The sequence below is a fragment of the Lethenteron reissneri genome, unplaced genomic scaffold, assembly GCF_015708825.2.
Source record: "Lethenteron reissneri isolate LAM-NWPU_2019-01 unplaced genomic scaffold, ASM1570882v1 scaffold_604, whole genome shotgun sequence".
Lineage (NCBI taxonomy): Eukaryota > Metazoa > Chordata > Hyperoartia > Petromyzontiformes > Petromyzontidae > Lethenteron > Lethenteron reissneri.
Genome location: NW_026892126.1, coordinates 12,191 through 26,379, shown reverse-complemented (window position 1 = coordinate 26,379; position 14,189 = coordinate 12,191). Strand labels below are relative to the sequence as shown.

The following is a 14,189-nucleotide window of genomic DNA, read 5'->3' as shown; positions in this document are numbered from 1 at the left end:
CACTCGATCTCCCGAGGCCTGCTCACGGTCTCACGACCACCGTCTCCTTGTAGGGCTCTCCCCCTTGCCTTGCGGTTCGCTCGTCCTTCAAGTACCACTCGTACAACCCCGAGATTGAATATTATTTCTGTATTTGGACGCTGTATAAATAAACACATTATTTAAAACACATGCAGGCAAACACAAATTCAAAAGTGTTTAGGTAAAAATGCAATTGTCACATTTTTAAAGACGCACGCAAATTCTTGTCCATGAGCGCTAGCAGGGGGTGACGATGCCACTTGGGCAACTCACTCGTGCGAGTCGCTGCATCTCAACCGGACGACTTCTAAACACGTGCGTCCCCGGCAGGGGTCATGTCCCTCGTCAACCCCGGTAATTACGGCAGCAGCAGAAGGTGAATTTCAATCCCCATGGGACGGTTGAGTTGAGCCGCCTTGATTGCATTAAGTCAATCCGAACGTTCACCACGGAATCGAGTGTCGAGCAACCGGCAACTTGGCAACATCTCGTCGACGGACGCAAATATCAAAGCCAAGTTGCCTGGCAATACATCGGTGTGCGAGTCCACGAGTTTGTGACTTGGAAGTGAAGAGCTTGCTTTGTAAACGTGGATACCCGCGTGTTTTAATAAAGTGTTGCGATCTCTTGCATCCTTCACCTTTCAACTCCCGTGTCACTGCACACCACTGGAGCAGACTTAGTGACGAGCAATAGTTAACTTGGGGAGACCTTCACAAGACAAAAACAAATCTCCCTATTATTTGTGGAAGTTGTGCACTGTATTTTGAAGCCAGGCTCTCTGCTCAACAATGTGATTTGTGATTAACAGTTCATTTGACGACGTCTCGGTCTCGTTAGTGGATAGTGGTTTTCCCCAACGTCGTTGATTCGACACATTTGTAATGTAAGACCTCCGCTGGCGGGCCAGGATTAAGTAAAAATCCAAAACGATACACGGGAGTTTTTGTTTGTTCAGTACATCGATGACCGAGATGAAACCATCAACTCGCTTGGCCTTGAGAACCCGGATCCGTGTCGTGTGCGAGTCTGTGCACATGAGGGGGCAGGGCAGAGTTCACTTCGTCTTCGGCTCCAAGCGGCCCAGATCGCCAAAGGATCGAGTCTGCGAGCCCCTCTTGGCCGGCTTGGCCTGGACAGGAGGAGAGGAAACGGATTGAGTTCCAGGCCGAACCAATTGTGTTGTGCGCTTTCCACACTCCTGCAAGAGAGGCATCTACCCCAATCCTTGCTACGATCTCTCCAGTGGCTCCAATCACAATCCTGGATCAACTGCAGGATACATTTTTTATTTTACCAGGTAAGGCCCACTGAGCTATGTAGCTCTTTTTCAGAAACGCCCTGGCCACAAATGATAGCTCAATGAAGTGGCTTATGTGGAAATGTATAGCAGCCAAATACTCTAAACGCGTGACGTTGATTCCAAATGTGGAGGGAAAACCCGGAGAACCCGAAGAAAAATCCACGCGACCATGGGGAGCACATGCAAGCTCCAAATATGCAGGTTTCAGGGTCATCATGGAACCCACGACCTCATGTATACCAGGCGAGGTAGTTAATTATGAGACGTGCATTGCCAGGGCTTGAACCCCGATGCTGGGCCGTGGTGGCTCGGTGCTCTCTCAAGAGCCTAACATGCACGGGGTAGAGGTCTCACCTGTGACTCGTGCGGTTTCCAGCCGATCATGTGCAGCACCTGGAACGTGGCCGGGATGGAGTCTTCCGTTGGCCCGTACATCTCTGTGTCAAAGCACACGCGCGTACACACAAGGATAAAGTTTCCCCCCTCCCCTGTGTAACCGTGAAACACACTTGGGGGAAAGTGCTGTTAGCGAGCACCTATTAAGGCCAGCACAGCACACAAGGGGGTGTGGTCGGTACCCCCCGCCAAACCACCTTTGTCTCCCTAGTTCTGATCTTTACACACTGGACCAGATACTCATTTGAGGCTAAGTCAAACTGGGGGAGGCCCAGGACAGGTTCAGATAATCTTAAACAATGTTGGCCGTTGCGGGAATCGAATGTGGGTCGCCAGGTTCATACCGCAGTGCACCAAATACACCGCTGCATGTGTATCAATATGGGCATATGAACACTCGCAGATACACCCACACACGTGCACACATACCCCCATATACGTATGTACATTTACATACACACCTACACAAAAACAGGTGCTTGTGATCAGTGCCGATGGAAAGCCAATGGGTTTATGCACTCAAAGTTAAAAAAACTAAAACTAAACCCATTTGTCATTAATACTGCGGCCTTAAAAGGAAAAATATATAACGAGTCACGATTTGACAACTGCCCTTCTTCATAGCGCATCAGAAGAAGCCAGGAGGGTCGTTGCCTTAATCGTCACCCGTTACATCATTTTCTCTTTAAGGCCGCAGTGCTAATGACAAATGTGTTGAGTTTTTTTGGTTATCTGTGCTCGTGCACCACTGCCAAAGCAGCCAGCAACAGCCAGCAGCCCGGAGCCAGCAGCAGCAGCATCACCAAACTGCTCCCGAAGTGGCGTCACTGTGGAGGATCATCGTCGTCATAATCGTCATCATCGTCGTCATCATCGTCATCGCCGTCATCGTCGGGCGCGCCCAGTGCAAAACCCTTGTAGATGGCAGCAGCCGCGACCATCGTGTCCCGGTGCAGCATCGCCTTCCGGTTCCACGTGCAGTTACTCTCGCCCATCCCTGATGCGCACGCACACAACAAAGATTCCCCGTGTAGCCCTAACAGACTGTTGGGGCAAGTGGCCAGCAGCAGGGGGCGGCAGTCTTTTGTCTCCCCAGTGGCGATGTTTGCACACCGCACTCGGTCATCGTTTGAGGCCGAGTCGCCCTAGCAGGGGCCCAGGACCGAATCAGATAATCACCACCGGTGTTGGCTGTGAGTGGCAATCCAACTCGGGTTGCCGTGATCGTAGCGCCGCGCGCTAACCGCTGCGCCACCGCTCCCCGAACACACAGACACGCACAGACAAACAGCACTTGAACACAGCACATTCGCCAGAAGTTCAACATACATGTTGCTCAAGCTCATCGTTCAATCCAGCAGGCCACCCTGGTTATTACTGCGGGTGTATAAAAACAAACTATCAATGTGCACACGTATGCGCATTGGTAATACAGTACACGTCCATATATCCAATGTGTGTATGTGTCCGTATGTCAATGTTTGCCATGCAGTACCTACCCTGCAAGTCGGCCATGAGTTCGAACATCGTCGGATAACGAACCACAATCTCGTCCATATCCTAAAACCAACGCGCGCATGGGGGGGGGAATCCAGACGCGACACAGGAGACAAACACGGGGAGATGGAGCAAAAGGGAATCCAGGACGCGACACAGGGACGCGCGAGACGCGTGGACAGGCGACAAACACGGGGAGACGGAGACGGAAGACAGACGTATAGAGGGAGAGAACGGGGACAGGAGCACACGGGCGAGGGACAGAGACACAGAGATTGGAGAGGACCATCAGTTTAGGTCGCAAAGCATGTGGCAAGCTCTCGCCCTGCGAGTGATCGTCATCTTTCGTTTCACCAGACCACAGCCCTGCTGCTAAAATTCTATATTTGGAAGCCCACTGATGACACCGCTCGAATCCTTTGACCACGCTGAGGCGCCCTGAGATGCACTGTCCCTCTTGTGAATGCCCGTTATTATTATATATTTAACCAGAGGGAGGGGGGGGGGGTTCAGTGGGTTACAAGCTGCACGATGAACCTCGCAACCCGAGTTCGATTCCAGGCCGCGGCTCGGCTAACATCGCTGGTGGGCGATATCCAACCTGGGCGCTGGTGGCACCTCCCCCCCGCCTCCCCTCCCCTCGACACGACGCACTGACCAGCGTGGCGAGGCATGGCCAGACAAACCGTCATGACCGACGGTGCTGTATGGGAGGAGACCTTCAGCGGCGGAATAAAGACTAAATTACTGTGGTTAAGAGTGTCACCTCGTTGTGACGAGCCACGCTCAACTAACGATCCCGCCGTTGTGTAGCGGGTCCGTGGCAGCGTGAGCGCGTTCTCTCGCGTTCTTTCTACCGCCGCCATGGCGGCCGCGTTCCGTCAGCGACCCGCGCACGATGCAGCACACTACCGTACTGTACAGGGGAATAGTGAACGCGTGCAAACCGCGTGCGTAATGTTTTGCACGCGACCAGGAGGCGCGCACGCGCACACATCTACGTTCATGTTCTCGTGCGTTTCTTCAAAGGTCACTAAACCTGCCATAGCGACGACCCTGACGGTGAACTTTCTTCCAATCCCGCAAGTGGTTCGTGATAACGAGGTAATCATCCATTTAGACTCGAGCACTTGAGATCTGGCAGCGTGCATGTTGACAAACAGAACAGGTGTGACGTGACAGCACCAGTGCTGCTCCTAGTGGTGCTGCGAGTGGTGCTGCTCGTTCTGCTGCAACAGACCCTGCTGCTACTTCTGCTTGCACTCCTGCTACCCTTGCTGCTTCTTTTGCTGCTAGTGCTGCCGCTGCCATTTATCACTGTCTCTCAATTCGGGTGCCGATACCGTTCGTGTCATTGTGGTTGGGACTGCTGCTAGTGCTGCTGCTGCTTCTAACGCCGCCGTCAGTGCTGTTATTCTGCTGATAACGCTGGTACTGTCACTGCTGCTGATATTTACGATGCCGCCGATGCTTGCACGGACGCTGCTGGCACTCCCGCTATTGCCGCTGCTGTCGGTGGCGCCAGGCAACCGCTGCCGGCACCCGTATCACCCGTACCACGGTGAGCATGGTGAAGCCGGCGCGCGTCATCAGCCCACCCAGGTCGGCCGCCGTGGTGAAGGGCGACACGTGCGGCGAGAAGCCCCCCTCGCGCTCCATCTCGGCCAGCTGCAGGGCCCCCCCGCAACTCGAAGAGGCTCTCCCCGCCCAGCATAGCCCCGACAAAGACGCCGTCGGCTTCAGCACCCTGTGGATCTGTCGGTCGAGGTCACACGGTGAGGCCACCGCCCCCGCGAATGAGTCACGTTGCTCGGATTTCACCGGCGATCTGCCAAAGGTCAAGGCGTCTTGCTTCGCCGGCGAGCAATGTGCTCAAAAGCATCACCGGCCCTCAGCCAGTTGGGTGCCGCGGTGGCGAGATGTTAACTCTCTCGCCTGGTATGCAGGACGCATGCTCTATGTTTGTCGTTTGCGTGTCTCTCTGCCGGTGGTCGTGTGGATTTTTTCCCGGATCCGCTGGGTTTTTCCCTCCCATTTAGAAACATGCATTTAGAGTATTTGGCTGCTATTAATGTCCACGTGATAAACCACTTCTTTGAGCTATCATTTGTGGTGAGGTCGCTTCTGAACAAGAGCTACATAGCTCAGTGGGCCTTACCTGGTAAAATATAAATTGTTTAGTTTCATACTTTAGTTTAGTTTAGAAAACCCACGTTTATCTCACAGGCACGTCGTGTCAGCAGATGCAGTACCCATTGGGAATCTCTGACAGAGCAGTGCCACTCAGTGTGTTATAGACAGATGGTGGAAGTGGATATGACGGTGCTGGGCAGCGGTGGCTACGCCGCACTCCAGTGCTGTGGAGGCAGCGAGGGTTGGTGGATCACCGTGGCTCAGCAAGTGGACTAATCACCATCCGTTCCCATCTGTACAGTGATAAAGCGTCGCCCCCTCGCACCTGTGGGTGTTTTTCCGGGTGCTCCGATTTCCTCCCACGTGTATAATAACAATCATCATTAATTACTTATTTGTTTTATCAGGAAAGGCCCATCAATTAGCTAAAACATATTAAAATACAAACCCAGTGTAGCAAGGATAAGAATGAAAGAGAGTCCTACGACCCAGCGTGGCTCTCGTGGACAAGTAGTGATTATTATTATTACGTCACAAAGCTAGACAGTCCCCGGGTTGCGGAAGACCCGACTTACGGCAATCCGGACTTACAGAAAAGCTCCATGAATCTTGTTACAAAAGAATTCAATCCGCGGAAATGTTTGCGTTAGTTAGGCAAAGCGCAAGTATTGCAGCGCGGCGAGGTTGCGGCTTCACGAGGATTAAGGTAAACGGGTTTTATCGTTGATTTTGTTGGGAAATTGTTCAGTTTCCGACATGCAGAAATTTGGGTTACGGATTGTTCTCGCAAACCTATCTCTTCCATAACCCGGGGACTGTCTGTAATACGGAGTTCCCTTCAAGTAAACTTCTTTTACATCCACACACCAGAGGGTGGCACCCGCAGCGGCGTTTCGCTGGTCATCGAACAAAGACGGCCACTGCATCGTGCGGCGCTTTCCGACGCGTTTCTGCGACCGTCTGGAACGCTCTACCTTCCGTTATTAGGAAGCTACTGGAGCTGTGCACTCTTAAATCATCCTCGAGATTGACAAACTCATTTCTTTAGAACTGCTTTTTGTGTTTAGTTTATTGTCCTTCGCCAGGACCCCCTATTTGCACGGTTGTCTACGTATGGTGCGAAAGAAGTTCAACGTACGTACGTACTTTAGCACGCCCTCTGCTACAGAGAGTCAAACCAATTTATGTTTTTATTTTAAGCTACAAATTGGTAGGATATATTGATCACCAAATATACTGATAGGTTGTTTTCGTGCAGTTATTGGTAACCAGGGTGACGCCATCAGCTCCCTAGACTTGGGAATGCAGTTTAGTCTTAGACATTGGCAGCCTAAAAACAAATTTAAAAAAGACAGGATCTTGGTGATGCTGGCTGAGCGTCCCGACTCTTGAGGCACCCGGCCAGATTTAGCATTCAAAGCTTCTTCCAAATGCTTTTGGTCACACAACCGATGCAGGCGGCAGTGGGTGGAGCGGTGATTGTTTCTGCTCACCTGATGGAACGCAGCGGGCAGGTCGTTGACCCAGTGGAGGCTGCGACGGAGACGAGAGGGCGAGAGTTAGGACAAGACTTTCCGCAGGGCGATGAAGCCATGCGGTGCACACAGCCTTTCAATGAAAGGCTGTTTGCTCTACTGATGGACTCTGGAGCTCATCGCCCTCTTTAATCACACACACCGTACTTCTAAACCGCTTGCCGTGTGACAGTCAAACCAATACTCTGAGTCGGGAGATAGAATGTAGCCAAAATGAGTTAAAGATTTATCACGGTGGTCTTCTGTGCCATCATTGGTGACCAAGCCGAGAGCATAAACTCTCTCGACTTGAAAACCCGGTTCAACAAGAGCGATTGACATTCAGATTCAACCGAGGCTCTCAGCAGTGCCAGCTTAAGTGTCCTGCAGCTCACTTATCAGCCTTGGATCGTGTTGCTCCCCTCGTGTGCGTGGGGTTTTCTCCGGGTAGTCTGGGTTTCTCCCACACGTATAAACACAACTAGTCATCAATTTGGCTGAAAGCATCTTCAATTAAAAAACCCAATGCAGGACTCTCCTGAAAAAGTCCTATGAGTCAGTGTGGCATTCCCGGATAAATAAGTACATTTTTAGTCATCACTCGCCAGTCAGATCTTCTGTTGTTGATGCCGACTAGGTTCACAATGAGATCTCCTTCCGTCAGCGACTTAAAAAAAATAAACGCACAAAATCGCGTGCACAAACACACGTACCTCAGGCTGCTCAACGCCAAGTTGAATGTGTCCGTCGGAAACGGCAGGAACTCTTCGTCTGCCACAACGCAGCGAGTCTCCACCTCTGTGGCCAGGGGACGCCTCTACACGGGAGGGGGAGGGGAGGAGCATGGGTAGTGTGAGGAACGCAAGGGGGGGAGAAGACGACGGTGCAGAATTCGCGCAGGAGGGGCAGCAGTGGCAGACGGTGAACAGCGATCCGCAGCACCACAGAAGGCGGACGGCCAGGATTACACATCACTAGGCTTGTTCACGATCCATCTAATAACACCGATTTTCATGCTCACAAGACTACACAAAATCGCACGCCTTCCCCCGCACCTCTGATTGGCAGGGTTGGCTACGTACGATGTGAAATAAATTAAACATCCGTACAACGGACTAAATATTTATGTAAATTCTGTGGAAATGTTTAAAAGTGGACAGCTTCAAACAAAAGTGTTAGACAGTTGTGGAGGAAAGCGTATACATCTAAATCAGCTCAATCCTCTTGTAAATCACGTGACTTCTGAGTGGCCAACCCTCCCCTCTCCTCGCCACCCCTTGAAAACAGACGCCGCTGCTCCTTCGTTCAGCAGCGTTGAGGCCCCGATGTAGCTTCTTCCTCCTGATCCCCATCTCTCCTGACCCTTTGCTCCTGTTTCTACCTTCCCTATTCTCATCCCTTTTCCCCTGATTTCCCATTCTTTCGCTTCTGTCTTTCCTTTCCCGTTCCTTTCTCTTCTTCTATACATTACGGGTATGAAGTTGCTTGTGAAAAGCCAAGACAAATTAAACCGCTATATCTGCCGGACATTCACAGTCATGCAAGCCAGAACGTAACAGTGTTATGCGAGTCGTGGACTTGTCAGTGACAGGTACAACTTGCTACAATTCATTTTCCAGATGATTTCTGCATTACTAAACTAAACTAAAAACTACACTTTTTAATTTTACCAGGTAAGGCCCACTGAGCTGTACAGCTCTTTTTCAGAAGTGACCTGGCCACAAATGATAGCTCAACGAAGCAGCTTATCGTGGAAATTTATAGCAGCCAAATACTCTAAACACATGTTGATTCTAAATGTGGAGGGAAAAAACGATCATGGGAAAACTCCAAATATACAGGCATCAGAGTTGGGATCGAACCCACGACCTCCTGCATACCAGGCGAGGCAGTTAACATGTCGACACCGCGGGAACAATTACAATTTCACTGCCCTTAAAATTCCCGACTCGCTCTCGAAAGGTGTCGGGTTCAAGCAAATAAATTCACGGGTCAACTCATTCCCATCATCACCATATTTTCTCCAACCTTAAAAAATAAAGAGGAATCCAAGTGGTTATCTTGCAGACCCGCCCCCCACAATAGGAATGTGGAGTTTCCAGCAGTGGTTCCAGGCCTACTAATGCAAATCAGAGCTGCCCAATTATTTAATCGAGCAGTTTTCTTTTGACTTCAGTTGGATTACGTTTTATTTTTCCTCCTGTTATTCCAACCGTACTTTTTGCATAGCACGTAGAGCAGATAATTTATCTGTGTGTGTTAGAAACAGGCACAAAACGGTTCTATCACGCTACTTCTGAGAACCATTCAAGCACGTTGAGGCCTTGTGTGAATTGCACAATAGAAAACCGAGTTTATTATGATTACTATTAAGTAATCTCTTATCCACACTACACTCTGCCGTGTGCCCAAGTTATATTGCACGTATGACGTCACAACCCACCAGGGCATCGTGCGTCGTGTCCGTCTGGATCATCAGCTCCACGGTCTCCTGGAACGGAAAATGCGTACCGGTGTTAGCCAGAATATGAATAATTATTCATACTGGAGGAATCTGATGAGCTATAAAGCTCTTTTTCACAGATGTCCAGGAGGGGCAGGTAAGGACGTTACAACAAACAAAACACGATCGTAGTGCAAAATATAAGAACGGTCAACAAATCACCCAAACATACAAATACAACTAAACCATCTCCATCCTACCAGACAAAGCCCACCTAGGTATTCACTTATTTTTCAGAAGCAATCTGGCCACAAATGATAGCTCAACAAAGTGGCATATCATTTGGACATTTATAGCACTAAAATAATTACAATTATTTCAACCCACAAATACACGTCATTGTGCAGATGCACACCTGTACCGAGTGCGCACGAGCTGTGAGGATGAGAAACAGTTGAGGCACATTAAAAATGAGCCGCAGTGAATGATTCATATCACCATGAATTGAACATTTAATGTTACGAGGATTACCTTCTTCAGTGATGACAGTGAACGTATTATAAAGTTGGCCTGCAGCACAGGCTGTATGAAAGTGTAAGACCCAGGGCTGGGCTGTCACAGCAAAAGGGGTTCCACGGTGGCGAGATGTTAACTACCTCGCCTGGTATGCAGGGGGTCGTGGGTTCGACCCCGACACCTGTATATTTGGAGTTTGCATGTCTCTCTCCCTGTGGTCACGTGGATTTTTCTCCAGGTCCTCCGGTTTTTACCTCCACATTTAGAAACATGTGGTTCAGAGTAAATGGCTGCTATAAATTTCCACATGATAAGCCACTTCGTTGAGCTATCATTTCTGGCCAGGTCGTTTCTGAAATATGGCTATGTAGCTCAGTGGACCATACCTGGTTAAAATAAACATGTGTGCTGTTCCTCTTTAGGCTCTATCGCAGTGAGCACCACAGTGAAGCGCGTGTCCTGTACTCCAGAGCTCACCTTATTGAGGTGCTGAGCAATGTATCCACGCCCAGCACCCACATCCAGGGCCATGGGGAACATCCTGTGAGTGCGATATCATTATTTGTTCCATTTACCGCTCACGTCATTAAAAATACATTAGTCGGTGCCTCCCTGCTCAAACGAGCATTGGTGCAGTGCTCCTCTCCATCCATAGCCCTGAAACAGTCACGGGAATTCCACATTATGCTTTGTGTTGATTTTTTTTTACCTCCCCCGTACCTCCGATTAGAACGGTTGGCTACATATGGTGCGAAAGAAGTTTACATACATTCATATGGCAGAGATCATCGTCAACCATAGGTTGACTACTGTTTACTTAAAAAAAAGAGGTGATTTTAATTTAATAGACCTTGGAGGGATGATGGTGATGGGCCCAGATGACCTGAAATGGGATGTGTATTCATGACCCTCAGATTGCAAGTTACATTTTCTAACCCACTGCTCCACCTGGATATGTAAAATTGTATAACCACCTCATCTACTGTATTACATATAGCAGCTTAATATGGCGATGCAGTCATTGTGGTCAATGTTGTAGATGCCACCACACCTCTACGATGTAGTGATGATTAGTGGCTGATTAAGCATTCCCCCACGCCCCCCCAGCGGCTGTCAATGCTGTTTGCCTACAGGAGACGCCACTCTGCTTTTGATCTGTGTCAGACTAAACCGAGGCATTTAACGTCTCCCTACGCCCCCAGAAATTTGACAAAGTGTCATAATTCAGGGTGGCAAGAATCAATATTTGTTTCTGTTTCGTTTCTCGTTTGTTCCATCTCATTCACTCCATTAGCCTAAATATAGCAACGGATACTGTTTGTTCAGTTGAGGTGGTTCGGGCACCTGGTAAGGATGCCCCCCAGTAGACCCCCCCTGGAACTCTACCGGGCACGTCCGACTGGGCGAAGGCCCCCAGGGCCGGCCCAGGACACGCTGGCGGGACTATGTCGCTCAGCTGGCCTAGGAATTCCCCAGGAAGAACTAGAGTCTGTGTATAGTAGTGTACAGTAGTGTAGTAATGCATAGCTGAGGTGTGGACTCGAGTCATGTGACTTGGACTCGAGTCAGACTCGAGTCATGAATTTGATGACTTCAGACTCGACTTGGACTTGCATAACAATGACTTTGTCCCACCTCTGGTGCATAGTAATGCAGTGCTGGAGTCTGTCGCCAGGGAAAGGGAGGTCTGGACCGCTCTACCCAACACGCTGCCACCGCGACCCTCACCAGGACAAGCGGACTGAGAAACGAACGAACGAAATAGTGAAGTGCTCAGATGTATGATTTGATTTCGTATATTGTGAGCGTAAGAATCGATATATGCTCACTGGAGGCGTGTGGTGGTGTGCCTCACCTTGAAACGTCGAACAGTCGGTCGACAATCTGTTCCGCCACCTGCCGAAGCATGCAGAGCCACATCTCGGGTTAAAATTCACCTCAACCGAATATGCCGATTGAACCCCCCGATCACCCATGGTGATCAACAATTACTAAGGCACGGCTGTCCCAGTGCCATTCAATTTCCGTGATTGTAAAAGTTACAAAAAAGGGCATGCTGATGGTGGCCCCCAAATTCGTGTTGGAAATTCCACATTCATATGGTGGGGTGCCAGTCTCTTTACAGTACTGATTATTTCGTATAAAGTGGCACTCATTCTATTGAACCCAGAGGCATGAAGTCATGAGTTTGACTCTGGATCAGGAGATCAATTTGCAATGCAGTGCAGGGGCCCACCTAATTCCCAGTACTCTAACATAGACATAAGAATGACGCACATTTTTTATACCAAAATACCAGTAGCGATATAAGTATTGTTATTTTTCTACATGTGAGAAACCATCACACGTTTACTTGAATTAGCACACTGCAATAATTTAACATTCAGTCAAGTAGCATAGCAGACAACTGGACTCAAATTAAGTTGATAATTTAACCCCAGACGCAGTACTGAGCCGGTCATCTTTATCATTCAAGCAACGATCGAGCACCACTTTGTCATAAGTGGTCAATGCATGTGCACCATCTGAATGTGGAATTTCGAATGCAAACATTTCGAATATTTCAACCTGTCCTTTGTAACTGTGAGCACTTATCCTTCTGACCGTGCCTTACTTTAACTCTCTAAACCGCGGCCTGCGTAGGAGTCACAATTGCAGCAGCGTTAACTGACATTACACTTGCAGTACTGTACATTGTGATGGCAATTTATTTATAATACCATTACAATTGTAATTGGCCCTAGGTCTGTCTACCCGTGGCCAGTCCCTTTATAGCGTTACGCTGTTAAACTATTTTTTTATATTACCAGGTGAGGTCCACTGAGCGACATGGTTCTTTTTCAGAAGCGACCTGGCCACAAGCGATAGCTCAACGAAGTGGGCTTCTCATGTGGAAATGTACTGCAGCCAAACACTCTAAACGCGTGATGTTGTTTCTCAACGTGGAAAGAAAAACTGGAGGCCCCAGGGAAAAATCCACGCGACCACGGGGAGAGACACCGCAACCTCCAAATACACAGCAGCAGGCGTCAGGGTCGGGATCGAACCCACGACCTCCTGCACACCAGGCGAGGTAGTTAACATCTCCTAGCCACCGCGGAACCTATTAATAATAATAGCAACAGTAGAATTGTAATCGTCCCTAGGTCTCGCCCCGCGGCCAATCCCTTCTGAAGCGTTACCGCCGTGAACCCGTGGCTCGTAACCTCGACTCTTTCCTCCGATACCCCGGCCAATGCCTCCCCCGGCCTCCCCGAGTCACCGCCTGCCGCAGGTAGTCGTAGCTCTCCGCGTTCGGTCGAGACGCTGCCCAGCTCCGCTGCCTCCGCTTCATGCGCCGGTCGAACACGTTCACCCCTCCGCCTGCCGCGCTGCTGAGCGACAACGCCGCCGTCGCCGCGCCTCCGACGACGCTCGGCCCGCCCGGTCTCCCTGCCCGTGCCGGGGAGGCCCCTCCGATCCCGAGTGCCCGGGGCCCCAGGGCCCCCAAACGCAGTCCAGACCCCAGCAGGGCCGAACCCGTCCTGGCTCCGCCGCTGGCCCGGGGTCTCAAGTCCGACTCCAAACACTCGGGTCCCGGCGTCAACCCCAGAAGCCTCGACCCCGATGTAGAGCTCTTTCCACGGGTTCCAGACCACGGTTCGCACCCACACCGCGGTCTTGGTTCTGACTCCAGTCCCGACCCCGGCTCGCCTCTCGCCACGCCGGCCGCGACACCTCCGAGTCCGCGGGCGACCAGGCCAGACGGGAGCTGCGCCGCGGCCTACCGGGCGCGCCGGCCCAAAGCAACGCTCTCGCTGCGGTCAACGCCACAGCACTGCCGCCGCGGCGGGCGGACATCGCGGACGGCTGGTGACGAGGTGGTAGCAGGAGGAGGATGAGGTGGGGACGACGAGAGAGTCGGCGGGTCACGGGCTACCGCGCCGGGGGGCGCCCTCGGGGTGCCGAAGTGAATGGAGCGCGCGGGTGGCGGAGCGCGTCCGTGATTGGGTGGCGGAGCGCGTCTGTGATTGGCTGCCTCCGCGGCACCACGCAGCGTCAATTGTCTAGCTGCAGATGCCGAACACTGGAATCCCGATATTGAACATTGCCTACACATCAACATTACCATCATCCCTCAATAACTTGAAGGGCCGACTACGGGGTCAGCCAGATGAGCCAAACCAGCCAGCCGTCTCCTCCATGTAGCCTAAACTCTCACACACACTCCTACACACACACATGTGTACACAAAAAAAACATGTTTTTTTAACAATCAGTTTAACATGTTTAATTGGAATTAGTATGCTTTGTTTAATCGATTGAACAATTGGTTTAGTATATACATTGTTTTTTTTGGTGTGCTTTTCATATAAGCCATCCGGGT

General features: G+C 50.6%; 1 pseudogene; it reads right to left on the bottom strand.

The window, feature by feature from the left end:
- Nucleotides 1-752: 752 nt before the first annotated feature.
- LOC133339956 (arginine-hydroxylase NDUFAF5, mitochondrial-like) lies at nucleotides 753-13,802 on the bottom strand (annotated as a pseudogene).
- Nucleotides 13,803-14,189: the final 387 nt, after the last annotated feature.